This window comes from Lissotriton vulgaris, chromosome 12, assembly GCF_964263255.1.
Source record: "Lissotriton vulgaris chromosome 12, aLisVul1.2, whole genome shotgun sequence".
Taxonomy (NCBI): domain Eukaryota; kingdom Metazoa; phylum Chordata; class Amphibia; order Caudata; family Salamandridae; genus Lissotriton; species Lissotriton vulgaris.
In genome coordinates, this window is record NC_141700.1 from 546,139,508 (window position 1) to 546,155,499 (window position 15,992).

Consider the following 15,992-nt stretch of genomic DNA (forward strand, 5'->3'; position numbering starts at 1 on the left):
CCCCGGGGGGAGGGGGGGGGGGGGGGTTCAACTGATGAAGTGCAGGCTTATATAGCGGTGGAAATCTGACGGCCGAGGAAGGCTGCAGGTAAACGTTTCCCAGGGTGTCCTGTGTCTTCGCCCTTAGCTCCCTCGTCACCGCACTCGCTCCCAGGTCGCTGCCCGCTGGAAGTGCGGCTCGTGAGTGTTTGCTCAAGGACCTCATTGCTGTCTTCATGAAAGGTGAGTGAAACGGTCTCACAGTCCAAACCTGACTTACCTTCAATCAGTGACTTTCCGGTGAACTGTGAATGTAAAGATGCATTTTGACACCGCCTAATCCTCTCTATGCACCCGCATGCAGCGCCGGCAGAGGTAGGCATCTGCAGCAGCTGCAGGGGGCACGTGAAACAGCTGGATGGTGTCTACCCATACGCGTCATAAGTATTCATTCCAATAGGCGTCGGATGACATACAGCTGAGATAGGAAACAACTTCACATCATCATTAGTTAACATTTGTTTAGGGAAACAGCTGTCTTACAATGCAAATGCATGTTGCACTCTAAAAACATGTCATTCGATGTGCGTGCATTATTAGCAGCAGTATGTGCTCACAGTACCCGGTTTGAGGGGTTCCCTGTTCTATGTTAATGCTTCTGCACCCCCTTCAGTCGCACTGTGCTTCACACAAAGTGCTTTAATTTTACTTTCTGCAGCAATATCTTTTTTTATCTGTTTTACCTTCGTGGCCGTGGGTCACAGCAGAAATTCACCAGCGACTGCCAAGTCTGGTTCTTGGATCACGGGCAACATTTGGGAGTCGCCAAGTGTCTCAGCTGAGACCCATGGCTTCCCTCTTGCGACCTCTGGCTATTCTCCTGCGAGAAAAGTAAAAGTAGTTTACAAAAGGTAAACAGGATGTTGCCAAGTCATGTTTGCTATCTTTACCAATGAAGGGAAGGGCATTGCCACCTTGCTTCATAAAAGCATGTGGACGCCCCTTCTCTCCAACAATGACCTTTCAGATGGGGAGGGCACAGCAGCCGCCCCCATGGAGACTGCAGTTCAGGATGTGCCCCACCAGCCGATAGCTGCTGTCTCAATACAGTGCCAGTGCGGGGGTTCTAATGCCATGCCAAGAGAAGGGCAGACAGTCCATATATGACGGGACTCTGTGTGTGTTGTCCACTGCCTGTCCCGGCCTGACCTTGAGCTGGCAAACAGCGCCGCAGAACTAACCCTTCCCAGGACATCCGGTGTTGCATGTAAAGTTTTCATTTACTTCACCCAAATAAACTCTCCAATAAAAAGGCATGCAAATAATCTGCGAGGCTGAGCATTCATTCATCCATCCATTCACCCCCCCACCCATCCATGCATCCATCCACCATACGGTCCGCCATCATCCATACATCCATTCATCCTTGAGCATTCATTCATTCATCCATCCATCCATTCATCCATCCATCCTTGAGCATTCATTCATCCATCCATCCATCCACCCCCCCACCCACCCATCCATGCATTCACCCACCATACAGTCTGCCATCATCCATCCATCCATCATCCATCCATCCATTCATCCGTCCATTCAATCATCCGCCCATTCATCCACCCCCCCCATGTGTCAGGCGGTCCGCCATCATCCATTCATCAATCCATCCACCCCCCCACCCAGCACCCACCCATGCATCCAACCACCCATACACCCATCTACACCCCACCCAGGCCCCATCCATGCATCCATCCAGACACCCATCAATTCATTCACCCACCATCTATTCATCCATCCTTCCCCAACCACCCATACACCCATCCACCCCCCACCCAGGCCCCATCCATGCATCCATCCAGACACCCATCCATTCATTCACCCGCCATCTATTCATCCATCCATCCTCCCAGCCACTCACCACACTAGTGATAGGCACTGTCTTTTTAAAATTGTATATAAAAAGTTAAGACGGCAGAGCTATCCGTCATACCACATAATGACAGTCTGCAATAAAAAGGTGTGCATTGCTGGCACATCCTCCCAACATCGGGTCACATCGCATCATTCAAGGAAAAGGCCGTAATTGTTTAAAGTAAAGTATGTGACAGGCTGCATTTTTGATATGTGCACCTGTCACCTGTAGTAAAGTACGTCAATACAGCATTTAAGTGCACGCGGTCAAATACAGCATTTAAGTGCACGCTGTCTCCCCCCAAAGTACGTGACAGGCTGCATTTTCGCTATGTGCACCTGTTACCGGTTTTGTCAAACACGTTGGCAAGTAAAGTACGTGACAGTCTGCATTGGTTTTGTAATTGTTTAAAGTAAAGTATGTGAGAGTCTGCATTTTCGAAAGGCCTGTGGGGCAGGTCTCCAGCACGAGGCTGCAATTACCGATGTAATTGAATGCGATGTTAATGGCATCGCGCCGTTTTAGCATGCGCAGTAGAAGGCTGCGATGTCAACGTTCCTGCGATGTAAAAATCGCGGTGCGATGGCACCGCGATGTGTTGACACCGATGTAATTGGTGTTTCCCGTTTGTTACATCAACAGCCTCTCTTCATAATGATCCTTGTGATGGAAAGACATCTGTTAGTAGTGATACTTGTCATGTCATGCTCCTGTGTCTAGTGATGATGTCTGTAATGTGTAAGTGTTTGTTATTGGTGATATTTGTGATACCTTAAGGTTTTGTCACTAGTGATGCCTTAGACTTCTATCACTAGTGATGAAGGTGTTGTTGACCTCATATGTTACTGTCACTTATAATAACACACATCTGTGGCATCTCCAGCGTCGCCACTAGTGACAGAGTTAGATTGCATCACCTGCTCCACCACTGTTAACAGCATCTATTGCATCGCGCGCTTCGTCACTCTATGACATCACAAAGGTTGTTATTCAGATTGGAACACCTGGAGCTGATGATGCAGTGTGTGATCTCATATTCCAGTCAGAATAATAATGTTTGTGATGTCATAGGCCTGGTGATGCTGTACACCTCTATGGTAATGATCTCTGTGGTTCCATAAGCCTCTTTCACTGCTGGGGATGTTGATGATGTCTCAGACCTCAGCTGCTAGGGATGATACTGTTGACCCCCCTTACTAGTGATTATGTTGATGATGTCCCAGAGCTCAGCCGCTAGTGGCAGTGCTGATGATACTGTAGACCCCCCTTACTAGTGATGATGTTGCGGATGTCTCAGACCTCAGCTGCTAGTGATGCTGATGATACTGTAGACCCCCCCTTACTAGTGATGATGTTGATGATGCCCCAGACCTCAGCCGCTAGTGGCAGTGCTAATGATACTGTTGACCCCCCTTACTAGTGATGATGTTGATCCAGACCTCAGTTGCTAGGGGTGCTGATGATACTGTAGACCCCTCCCCTTACTAGTGATGATGTTGATGATGCCACAGTACTCAGCCGGTAGTGGTGCTGATGATACTGTAGACCCCGCTTACTAGTGATTATGTTGATGATGCCCCAGTCCTCAGCTGCTAGGGATGCTGCTGACCCCTTACTAGTGATTATGTTGATGATGTCCCAGACCTCAGCCGCTACTGGCGGTGCTGATGAAACTGTAGACCCCCCTTACTAGTGATAATGTTGATGTTGCCCCAGACCTCAGCTGCTAGGGATGCTGATGATACTGTAGACCACCCCTTACTAGTGATGATGTTGATGATGCCACAGACCTAAGCCGCTAGTGGTGCTGATGATACTGTAGACCCGCCCTTACTAGTGATTATTTTGATGATGCCCCAGACCTCAGCCGCTAGTGGTGCTGACGATTCTGTAGACTCCCCTTACTAGTGATCATGTTGATGATGTCACAGACCTCAGCTGGTAGTGATGGTGCTGATGATACTGTAGACCTCCCTTACTAGCGATTATGTTGCTGATGTCACAGACTTCAGCTGCTAGTGATGCTGAGGATACTGTAGACCCCCCTTACTAGTGATCATGTTGATGATGCCACAGACCTCAGCTGCTAGGGATGCTGATGTACAAGTGATTATGTTGATGATGTCCCAGACCTCAGCCACTAGTGGTGGTGCTGAAGATACTGTAGACCCCCCCCCCCCTTACAAGTGATTATGTTGCTGATGCCACAGACCTCAGCCGCTATTGGTGGTGCTGATGATACTGTAGACCCCCCCTTACAAGTGATTATGTTCATGATGCCACATACCTCAGCCGCTACTGGCGGTGCTATGATACTGTAGACCCCCCCTTACAAGTGATTATGTTGAGGATGCCACAGACCTCAGCCACAGGGGCGGCTCTAGGGTCATGGTGGCCCTGGGCAGAGAGCGTAGGTAGGGGGCCCCAGAAGATGGGGTCCGGGTGGGGCAGAGCGCGGAGGCCAGTAAAGGGGGGGGGGGGGGGTGTCAGGGTGTTTAGAAGTGGAACTGAGCCGGAGGCCGCCAAATCCCTGCCAAGGCCGCCACACAAATATGTATCCATCCACAGAGGATAAATATATTAAGGATATATATTGGTGTGGTGGCCCCTGGGGTTTGGTGGCCCTGTGCAGGTGCACAGCTTGCACATGCCTAAGGCCGTCCCTGTCAGCCACTAGTGGTGGTGCTAATGATACTGTAGACCCCCCCTTACTAGTGATGATGATGCCCCAGACCTCAGCTGCTAGTGGTGCTGATGATACTGTAGACCCCCCCTTACTAGTGATGATGATGATGCCCCAGACCTCAGCCGCTAGTGTTGCTGATGATACTGTAGAACCCCCTTACTAGTGATGATTTTGCTGATGTCACAGACTTCTGTTACTTGTCATGATGTCAGTGATGCTGTATACTTTCTTTTGGTAGTGTTCGTTAAGCCATACAGGCCGTCGTATTATTGATGCCTAACCTAGGCGCTGAAAGTAGGGGTGCTGGGGGGGCTGCATCACCCCTATAATAACCTCGGTGGAATTGGCAGTAAAGATGACTCTAAGTTTAGTCTTTATCTTGTCGCCTTGGCTGTGCGTTCAAAGACAGGGGTCAAATGTCAGGCTATGTCTCCTGACTTATTGCTGCTTATCGTTTTAACATGAGCGCTGAGGTTTACTTTTCTTTCTCCGACTGCAAAGTGAGAGACGTTTTGTAAACTGAACTTTTAAACAGTCTTGGAGGGGGACAGGGAATGCGAAAGGAAAGGATGTGTCAGTTTTTTTAAAAACACACAACACAATGTAAATACCTGAGGCTGCAGCTGAGCTTTACAGATATTACAAAATATATCAGTAATTAAGAAAGCCCAAATTAAGCACCTTTTTAGCAATTCTGAAGAGAAGAGGGAAACAAGGACTTTAAAAGGATCAAAACAAATCTAGACATTACTTAATGATGAGGAAATAATAAATAGTTGCAGAAAATCGATTTTCACACACTACTGTTGTGCACTATATAGTAGTGTCGGTAAAACCGCATGGCATTGCGAGTTTTGTGGCCATTCCAATAGAAAGCGTGCCTTCTGGAAGTACCAGTGTGCTTCCACACCATGTTTTAGTAATCTATTTGCAACAGTGTGCTCCAAAATGTGCCACAGGCTACATACCACACACTGACCACTCGCCTCCTGCATGGGCGTGACTCACTTGTTACACTTGTTCTTCGTGAAACACTTGGATTTTTTACACTGCCTGTGATTTCAGTAATGTAACACTGATGGCAGCGCCCCATTCTGAAAATTGTTCCAGCACCACTGGCTCCTAATGCTCATGTTGCGATGCAATAGATCTATTACTAGCGATTATATTTCATATGCTGTTGCTCTGTTACTAGTGATGATGTTTCTGACGCTAATTACCTCTCTTACTGTTGATGATTCTGACGCTAATTGCCTCTCTTGCTGTTGATGATTCTGACGCTAATTGCCTCTCTTGCTGTTGATGATTCTGACGCTAATTACCTCTCTTGCTGTTGATGATGTTTATCTGATGCTAAGAACCTCTCTTACTGTTGATGATGTTTTTTTCTGACGCTAATAACCCCTCTTACTGTTGACGTTTTTTCTGACGCTAATTACCTCTCTTACTATTGATGATGGTTTTTCTGACACTAATAACCTCTCTTACTGTTGATGATGATTTTTCTGACGCTAATTACCTCTCTTACTGTTGATGATGTTTTTTCTGATGCTAATTACCTCTCTTACTGTTGATGTTTTATCTGATGCTAATAACCTCTCTTACTGGTGATGATTCTTAGGACAGGACGCTAATTACCTCTGTTGCTGTTGATGTTTTTTCTGACGCTAATAACCTCTCTTACTGGCGATGATGTTTCTGACACTAATAACCTCTCTTACTGGTGATGGTTTTTCTGACCCTAATTACCTCTTTTAATGTTGACACTACAGACCTCTCTTACTGGAAATGATGTTTCTGACGCTATAGACCTCTCTTACAGGAGGTGATGTTTCTGACGCTACAGACCTCTCTTACTAGTGATGATGTTTGACACTACAGACCTCTCTTACTGTGATGATTTTTCTGACGCAACAGATCTCTCATACTAGTGATGATGTTTAACACTATAGATCTCTTTTACTAGTGATGATGTTTGACACTATAGACCTCTCTTACTCGTGATGATTTTTCGGATGGTACAGACCTCTCTTACTAGTGATGATATTTGACACTATAGACCTCTCTTACTAGTGGTGATGTTTGACACTACAGACCTCTCTTACTGGTGATGATTTTTCTGATGCTACAGACCTCTCTTACTAGTGATGATGTCTGACACTTGTTGGAGGCTTCGATCCGGGTATCATCAGTGGTTGGGAGGAATTACCCCAGATGACGACTGAGGAACCTTGGGCAGAAACATCTTTGGAACACTTTCCACCCCTTACCAAGGAGCTGTTGTACAGTTGTGTTCAAAGTGTCTCATCCGGGACCCCTTTAGACTCCCTCCCCCATAAGATTTGGAAGGAACACGGGCAAGAACTACTTCCCTGGATGCAACAGATCTGTTGTCAATCCTTAGAAGATGGTGTGGTACCAGAGGCCTGGAAGCAGGCAGTGGTAACCCCCCTGCTTAAGAAACCTTCTTTGGACCCCACAAATCAAGCAAATTTTAGGCCCATATCCCTTCTGCCATACCCTGGAAAAGGTGATTAGCAAGTCATTATCCAGTTACCTTGAATAGAATAACTTGCTGGACAGGAATCAGTTCGGTTTTCGCCCAGGACATGGGACGGAAACAGCCTTGACCACTATACTGGATAATCTGTGAATGCGTTCCGACAATGGTAATTCATCTGTTCTAGTGTTACTAGACATGTGAGCCGCATTCGACACAGTGAGCCATGAGGTGTCGCTGGGTAGGCTGGAGCGAATGCGGGTGAAAGGCCGAGACCTGAAGTGGCTACAATCGTACCTGTCGGAGAGACATTAGGTGGTAACTATGACCCCGTTTGCCTCCGCTAAGTCCTTGGTACGACATGGGGTGCCACAGGGCTCGGCGATAAGCCCCATTCTCTTTAATATATATCTATGCCCGCTGATCCCCATTATGAAATCATTCAGGATTGACCTGGTAAACTATGCTGACAACACCCAACTGGTGTTTTGCTTAGAGGAGAAGCAAGCAGTGACCATGGATACCTTTCAGGGATGCATGCACCAGACTGCCGGCTGGCTCAAAGAAAATTCTTTGCAGTTTAACGGAGGGAAGACAGAGGTGGTATACTGCTCCCCTGCCAAAAGATTACAGCATTTGCCGCTAGAGTTTAAACTCACTCCTGGGGACGATCCTCTGGCTCCAGTTAAGACTGTGCACAATCTGGGTATCCTGATCGACGACAACCTTCAAATGGCATCACAGGCCAATAAAACGGTCAGTGTTTGCTTTGCTCTATTGAAGGCATTGTGACTGATACTTCCACTGTTGCCTGAGGAGACAAGACCCTTGGTAGTGAGGAGCATAATTTTATGCAGACTGGACTACTGTAACTCCCTGTATTTGGGAGCCACCCAATACATTCTGCAGGGGTTGCAGAGGATCCAGTCCATAGCGGCAAAGCTGGCATAAAATAGGCAACGCAGATCTTCCACTACTCTGGCTTTGAGAGACCTCCATTGGCTTCCCATCAGGGAGAGAGTCTGTTTCAAATCTCTGTGCATGGTGTTCAGAGCGGTACACAGAACGGGCCCAATGTCTATGCAAGAGAGATTTACATGGTACAAGCCGGTAAGACATCTCCGCTCGTCAAACGCCTTTCTATAACTACGACCAAATTTAAGAAATCCCGGACCGGAGGTAGGGCCTTTGACGTGGCGGCTTCACACCTCTGGAATGATCTTCCCTTGAGTATTAGACAGGTGACCTCCCTGTTATGTTTTCGAAAGAGCCTGAAAACCTGGCTTTTCCCCAAGAACTGAGAGCAGTGCCTTCACCAATAATCTGGCTCATTACCTGCTGTTGTCATATGCTAAGTTGCAGCGCCAGGATACCCTTGGGGTGACAGTTTGCGCTATACAAGTATTGCATACATACATACATACATACATATAGACCTCTCTTACTAGTGATGATGGTTGATACTACAGACCTCTCTTACTGGTGATGATGTTTGACACTATAGACCTCTTTTACTAGTGATGATGTTTGACACTACAGACCTGTCTTACTGGTGATGATGTTTCTGATGCTATTGACCTCTCTTACTAGTGATGATGTTTGACACTATAGACCTCTCTTACTAGTGATGATGTTTGACACTATAGACCTCTCTTACTAGTGATGATGTTTGACACTACAGACCTGTCTTACTGGTGATGATGTTTCTGACGCTATTGACCTCTCTTACTGGTGATGATGTTTTACACTACAGACCTCTCTTTCTGGCAATGATGTTTCTGCCGCTACAGACCGTTCTTAATAATGATGATGTTACTGACTCTACAGACCTTCTACTGGAGATTGTTTCTGACGCTACAGATGTCTCTTACTGGTGACGAAGTTTGACCCTACAGACCTCTCTTACTAGTGATGATTTTTCTAAAGCTATAGACCTCTCTAACTAGTGATGATGTATGTGATGTCATTGACGTCTGCTTCGTTATGATCTTGCGATTGTGTAGGCAGACCTTCCTTAATAATGAGTATATTTGTGATCCCAGGCGCCTCTACTGATGGAGAGGATGTAAGTAGTGCTTTAGGTATCTTTTTCTGCTGATGTTGGTGAAGCCAAGTACTAGTCTTACAGGTGATGGATATTCCAAAGCTCATAACCTCTGGTACTAGTGCTGATTTTAGATTTAATGGATCATGTTGTTGCCATAAATTGTATTTCTTCATCATGATGGGTAGGATGCTGTACATACTGTCAGTGCTTCCAGTACAATCCACCTGTGTTCCAGAGTTTTGCTTTCTATGAGACATAACTCTCTTACTGAAGATGCTTGTAAACAAAAGTAACTTCAAAATAATCTGAAATGTAATAATTGTGATAAATTGTGAACAGTAACCCATAAATCTGTGTCCTCATAAAGGCACTTTAATTGCTGTCTCTTACCTGTCACTACATTTCATTTGTGAACTTTGTCGCTTAATCCAATTATCCTGTATTCATAAATGTTCCTTATTTTCATCTTCATGTTAGCCTGGATTGAGGCGGTAGCCAGGTCTGATATTGTTGGGATGAATAGGACACGTTACAACGCAAACATTTGCAATGCAGGCCTTTACAATGCAGTCTTTACATCGCAACACCAATTACAATGCATAACATTATAACGCATAATACTTGTAGGGCACTAGTAGGGTAAGTGTTGAATAGTGTAGGGGTAAAAATTACTATTCCCACTCCAGTGAGTTCAACAGTAAAGTAAGTGTTGGATAGTGTAGGGGTAAATTTTACTATTCCCACTCCAGTGAGTGCAACAGTAGGTTAAGTGTTGGAGAGTGTAGGGATAAAAATTACTATTCCCCATTACTTACCTTATAATGCATTGTAATGGCATATAATGTAGTGGCATGCGTTGTAATGGCATGTGTTGTAGTGACATCTGTTGTAATGGCTGCGTTGTAATGGCATGGGGTGTAAAGGCAGTTGCGTTATAATTACTGCGTTGTAAATCTAGTGCATTGAAATGGTTGTTTCCCAGTTGGAACCGTTCAGTGGTGCACTAAATTAAAATCCTCCGTTGACCAGTGGCGTTTGGCAGGTCTCTTCAGTTAATCAGTTCCTGTTCAGTTGGTGATGGGTGGTTTACTTCCTGGGGACTGGTACGGTACTGGCTGATGGGCGTGCCCCTTTTGTCCTGTGTGAATGTAAGAGAGTCAAGCAGTAAAAGGGAATTAATACAAAGGCCCTGATGAACTACAATCGACTGCCCAACTTTGGAGTGTTTTTCAGGATCATTAGAAAACAACAGGTGTTGGCCGTTTCCTGGTCCAAAATTTACAACAGTGCTCAGAGTTTCCCATCAAACAAAGAGTAAAACCCAGCCTTTGAAATATGTGGGTGTATTGTAGGTCCCGCTTTAGAGGTTGTTTGTGTAGACGTCCAGGGTTTGATGGAACAGCACATGTTTGCAGGCAACTTCGTGTGTACTAGTTGTGTGGTGTGAGCATGTCAAATATCATAGAGGGAAAGGCAAGCATATACATTGGCCCTATTCATAAAGATTTTGCTAAGAATGAGTGTGACTAACCCTTGTAGTAGACTTAGCTGAATCCTGGAATTCATCAGGAACCCATGAGTACAAATGTATATTACAGGAACATTCATGCGAACTGGTTCCATTGTGATTACTTTAGAGAAAGTGCCAGCCACCACGATAAGTAATTTGCCGGAGACCTCCCCCATAATCAGTGCTTAATTTGAACCGGTATATGCAGGTGGGGCCCACCACATTTTTGGGGACTGCCACTTATTTTTCAGCAACAAAATTTGTGTCAGGGCAAGATAGAGAAAAACACAAATGTGGGAAAGGCAGGGAAGATAAAGGCAGAAAAGTAGGGACAAAGAGAGAAAGCATGAATGAAAGCCTGCAAGACTGATAGTAAGGCAGGGCGTGGCTGGCGGAGGATTAAAGAGGTGTGCGTTTCAACGAAGAGTACGCAGCTTGAATACTCGGGTATCATAACCTTTGAAACCACCTGTTGCGGCCTTCTGAGCTGAACTTTGGGCCCTGGCACTTATTCTGTTACAGATTGGGCACTGTCCACGGTGTTTAGCCCTGCACCCCACTATACCCCAAACTATCTCACAACTGTTGCCCCTAACACTTTGTAGCTTAGTATGGGGTACACTGCTATATATTCATTAGTAGTCGCTGCCACAATTCAGTGCTGAGGGTGCCACTCTCTGGGTATTTAGATGGAAGAGCGGGTCAATTTGCCCTGTATTTTGGGTTGCGGGTGAGTACTTTGCTCAATGTTTAGACTATGTGCAAGACATGTTGCTGATTTTTGTGCGCTCCAGAGCTGTATATGTACTTTGCTGTAAATACTGGGCACGTTTTTGAGTATTTTCAAAGAATGTGCTAGACCTACTTATAGGCCCCATGGAGTAAGAAATAGAGTATTGAATCTTCTACAAAGAGAGGGTCTTCACAACTTTCCTGAACCTTGGTAAGGTAGGGCTATGTGTCTTTTATCTCAGCTGGTAAGACATTCTGCATCCTTGGATCAGTTGCAGATAAACTTTGTTCTCCTTTCTTCAGACTCCTGCTTTTAGATACTCACAATACTCTGGTTAGCTGATCTGAGGGCTCTGGCAGGGCAGGCGGTGACTGGAAGATGCAAGGATGATGCGTTTTCTACACTAGGCCCATGGCTTTAGGCAAGACGCTGGTCGACTGATAGCCAATGGAGGATCCCGAGTCCTGCTGAGATGCTGACTGGTTCTGGTCTCTTTCGGAATGACCCCAGATGCAGCACGTAGCCAAGCTCTCTGGTATAGTGGTAGTCCGCCATACAAAACACTGGCGAAACCTGTCTTTAGAAGGCCAAGTGACCCTCTCAGGCAGAAGTGGAGAAGTGTGGCTCAATGGTTAGAGGAGGCAGACCATGAAGCAGAGGTCAGACCCGGGACCAGGGTTCAATTCCCGACGCGGCAGGGTCTTGAGCCCAAAAATGTCCACTGACTCGATAATTCTCGCTTCGGTGCCTGCTCGAATCATGGGTTCACACTCTGCAACTCCAGGCAATAGCTTGCTTAATTTCCACTATGGCCCCCGCGGCGGGATGCCTGGCTTTCACCTTGGGGGTGCCCAGTATGGGTTATCTCACAGGGAAAAACCAGGACGGGTTCCCAATGCAAGCGCTTAGAGACTGTTGGTGATAATGCGCTATATAAATATAAATTACATTTACATTTACATTCCGTGACGAGCCTTGTTTATACATGGAATTATTCTTTTTTTTTTTTAGCATCCTGAGGGAAGAAGATCCTGATTTGATCTCTGTTCTAATATGTGCATTGAAACTAAGGTCTGGGATTGCAGGTTTGCTTGTGTGAGACAACGTCCGGCAGTGTTGCGCGAGTTCTCGGTGTGGAGTGGCATGGTCTGGTGCTACTTGTGATGTACTTGTTATGTGTGTGAAGAAACCTTGCTCTGCCGCTGCCATCTTGTACTGGTTTTTGTTTTGAGGAATCTCGTACTGCTCTTTCCGATACCTCTGTGGTGTGTTAGTGAAGCTTTATAAAACCATTCACTACACAAGTAAAACCAATTGTGATTCCTAATGCATGCTTTTTTTTGTTCTTTTCTTTAAGTGGTTTGGAGCGCAGCCTTAGTTCCAGCAGGGCCCTTGGGGCCTGATATCTGACGCTGTTTCTCGTCTCGGAGCCTGAGAGCCACAAAATCACAGGCTCTGCTGCCACAAAACAGTGTGTCACAATATAGGAAAGGTGCTTTGGTTGTGGGAAAAAAAATCTGAGTTACCTTTAGCAGTTCATTGTGAATCGCAAAGAGGACGGACTTGAAATGAGCGTTCCCTTTGATATTGGCAATTAAACGTGAGTGCAATTGTGGTCAGAATCCCTTGAAAAGTTATCATCTTGGATATGGGGTGGTACCTGATACACAAAGGGAAAGCTGTTCCATTGGACAGTTACCTGTTAGGGAAATTTGTTGTGTGGCTCGGGGGAGCACACAGCCCCTCTCCTACTACCAGATGTCTTCCCAAATTGAAACTTTTTTTTAAGCATCATCAGTCCATTTAATAAAGAACAATGTTCCCATTTGGGAATGCAAATGTGTGGATGAAGATCTATTGACCCTTGCAGACCACCATCCTTGATTTCACAGCCCGTCACAGGTACTCGCAAGTTGTGGCTGATTCAACTAATATTCATTACGCGGGTCATTTTGCAACCCTCTCTAAGCGAAGAACTTACATAAGGCGCATCGCAAATTCAATCCAAGGTGGTAAACCAGTGCAATTTCCATATCAATGGTTTGTGAAAAGGGTTTCCTACATCAGGTCCATATAACCCTGAGTTCATATATAAATGCAGCAGATGCAGGAAATAAAATTGGCCATAGAATTTAAGCTTCATTACGCTAACCCAACGAAGAGGCTAGAGGCTGAAAAGAAACTGTAAGCTTACCTGTCCACTCTGTGCCTCTGAAAGGGTGCTTGGGGTGGGACAAGATCCCTCACATGTCTCTTCCCTCGGTCACTAATTACACGGGTTCCCTCAGAGACACTTGACAGTGAAGGCAGGATCATGGAGGCCCTCATAGGCCAGCAGCAGTACCCTCACAGCTCCTTACAGAGGGCAGCAGAGTTCCTCAGAAATGACGGGCACCAATATCTTGTGAAACAGCTGCTGCAGTCGGCGATGGGGTGCTTGTTCTACGGAAGCCTCTGGCTTCCTGCTCATTGCAAGTGCGTGGGTTAGCTATGTGGTCAAACCCAGAGGCACAACTAGAGCCACATTTCGAGGGGGGGGGGGGGGCCGGCTACAAAATCATTTCTGGGGGGCTAATTCTTCCAGTGATGGTTAGAGTGGAGAAGCAGGGGGCTGTAAGAAGGGGTGAAAAAACAACAAAGCCTAGTTAGCAAGTAAATGGTCTTTCAAAGACCAGTGAAGTACTCGGGTGCAGCTGTGTGTGTGCCTGGGAAGCTGTCTCAGCCCGGACTGCCACACGACGGTGGGGGGCGGGGGCAAATGGGCATTGCGTGCCTGGTCAAACCTCAACGAAGGGCTTTGGCCTGAGAGCATTACATCACGCTGCCTTGTCACTTCACAAAGACCAGCAGACCGATCAGTCTGCTTGTATTCGAGAAGTGCCGGTGCTCTCCAATTAAAAGCTTAGCATTTCTCTTGAGAAGTGCTTGTACTCTCCCCATCAAAATAAAAAAAATGCCGGTACTCCGTACCGGACAATACCAGCCTATTTAAAGCACAGGTGGGGGGGCAAATCAAAAACAAATTGAAAACAAAAAACCTTACCTGAATCCCGCCACATCGCCGCTCTTCTGGCTGCACTTCAAGCACAGGTTTTCAGACTACCCCGCAGCCAATCCGGACGCTGCTCACATAGCATGAGAGCAGCATCAAAATTGGCCTGAGCGCCCTCCATTTGGGCTTCCAGGGAGACTGTGAACCTGTTCCTGCTCTCTCCAACCCAGCAACACAGCTCAGGTTGGAGAGAGCTTCAGTGCACCTACCACTTCCCCTGTGCATGTCATTCCCCTGGCCCAGCCCCCAAGACTCCATGGCATGGAGAAAAATAAAACGCTAATGAACTTGCTTTATTATCATTTTATTTTTGAAGTTTTGCAGCTGCTTTGGGGGACGACGCTCCTTCGCCATAGCGAGAAACTGCCGCAGAGATCTATGTGCTGACCTGGCAATTTTGCGCCAGAAGGGCAAGTTTTATAATGTGCGGCGCGACTGGTGTGACGATCTTTGTTGGTGCCTTCCCATGACCTCCTTCTCCACGGGTCCCTCACTACCACCATCCAATGGTGCTCCTCATCTCTCTATAGCTCAGCTAATATTTATTTAATTTCTTTTATAGAGCTACTCATGCCAATGTAGTTGTCAGAGTGCTTTACGTCACGTACATATTATGCAGAGACAATGTATCATACAAGTTTGTTAATTAACGTATAGGACATAAACAATGAGCTATATGAGGTCCGGGAGTTGCATGCCATCCTTACTCCTAGGCATTATATGTTTAAGGTCTATACTAACAAAAGGATCTCTGTGACAAAACTATTACCCACTGAGCTATCTATATAACCTACAAATATGTGGTCTGCATGTTTTACGTTGTGCATAGCAGCAGGCACATTAACCTGCTCTGCTAGTTAAAACTCTGACTAGATAAACCGCACATCTCTCCAGCAAGTGCATTAACCACCAGCGTTATTTTTCTATTACCCCTGGACACTGCTGGGCACACAAAGGTCTATACAGGCTGCTCTGTTCTCACCTGATTGGTGTGCTCTGTCCTCCCCTCCCGTCAGAAAGCAAATGCCGCCCCAGCGCTTGGCACCCAGTGCGGTGACACTGGTCGCACTGCCCCAAAGCCGGCACTGTTGCCAAGGCTATTTGGGCCACATTGTGTCGGGCACACAGCAAAACAAGCATTTACAATGCAATGGTTTCGCCTTTGGAAACGTTTGAGCTATTGGCATTGTAAATAACACAATTTGTATTTATGTGTTGGTTTTGAAAACAGATAAATAAATGGCATTGTCCTTTACATTGCCATTAGCTTAATCTCTCGCAAATGTGAGACCTATTGTACCCTACGGACGAGCTCAGCAGACAGCAATTACTACCACACACACACACCCAGAGCCACACAAACACACCCAGAGCCAGCCACACACACACACCCAGAGCCAGCCACACACACACACCCAGAGCCAGCCACACACACACACCCAGAGCCAGCCACACACACCCAGAGCCACACACACACACACACCCAGAGCCACACACACACACAGAGCCACACACACACACCCAGAGCCACACACACCCAGAGCCACACACACACCCAGAGCCACACACACACACA

At 46.3% G+C, this 15,992-nt stretch overlaps 1 protein-coding gene across 3 annotated transcripts in view; it reads left to right on the forward strand.

The window, feature by feature from the left end:
* The window catches only part of ARHGEF2 (Rho/Rac guanine nucleotide exchange factor 2), an 886,148-nt gene that overhangs the window by 483,819 nt on the left and 386,337 nt on the right, over positions 1 to 15,992 (forward strand). The window lies entirely within an intron of this gene.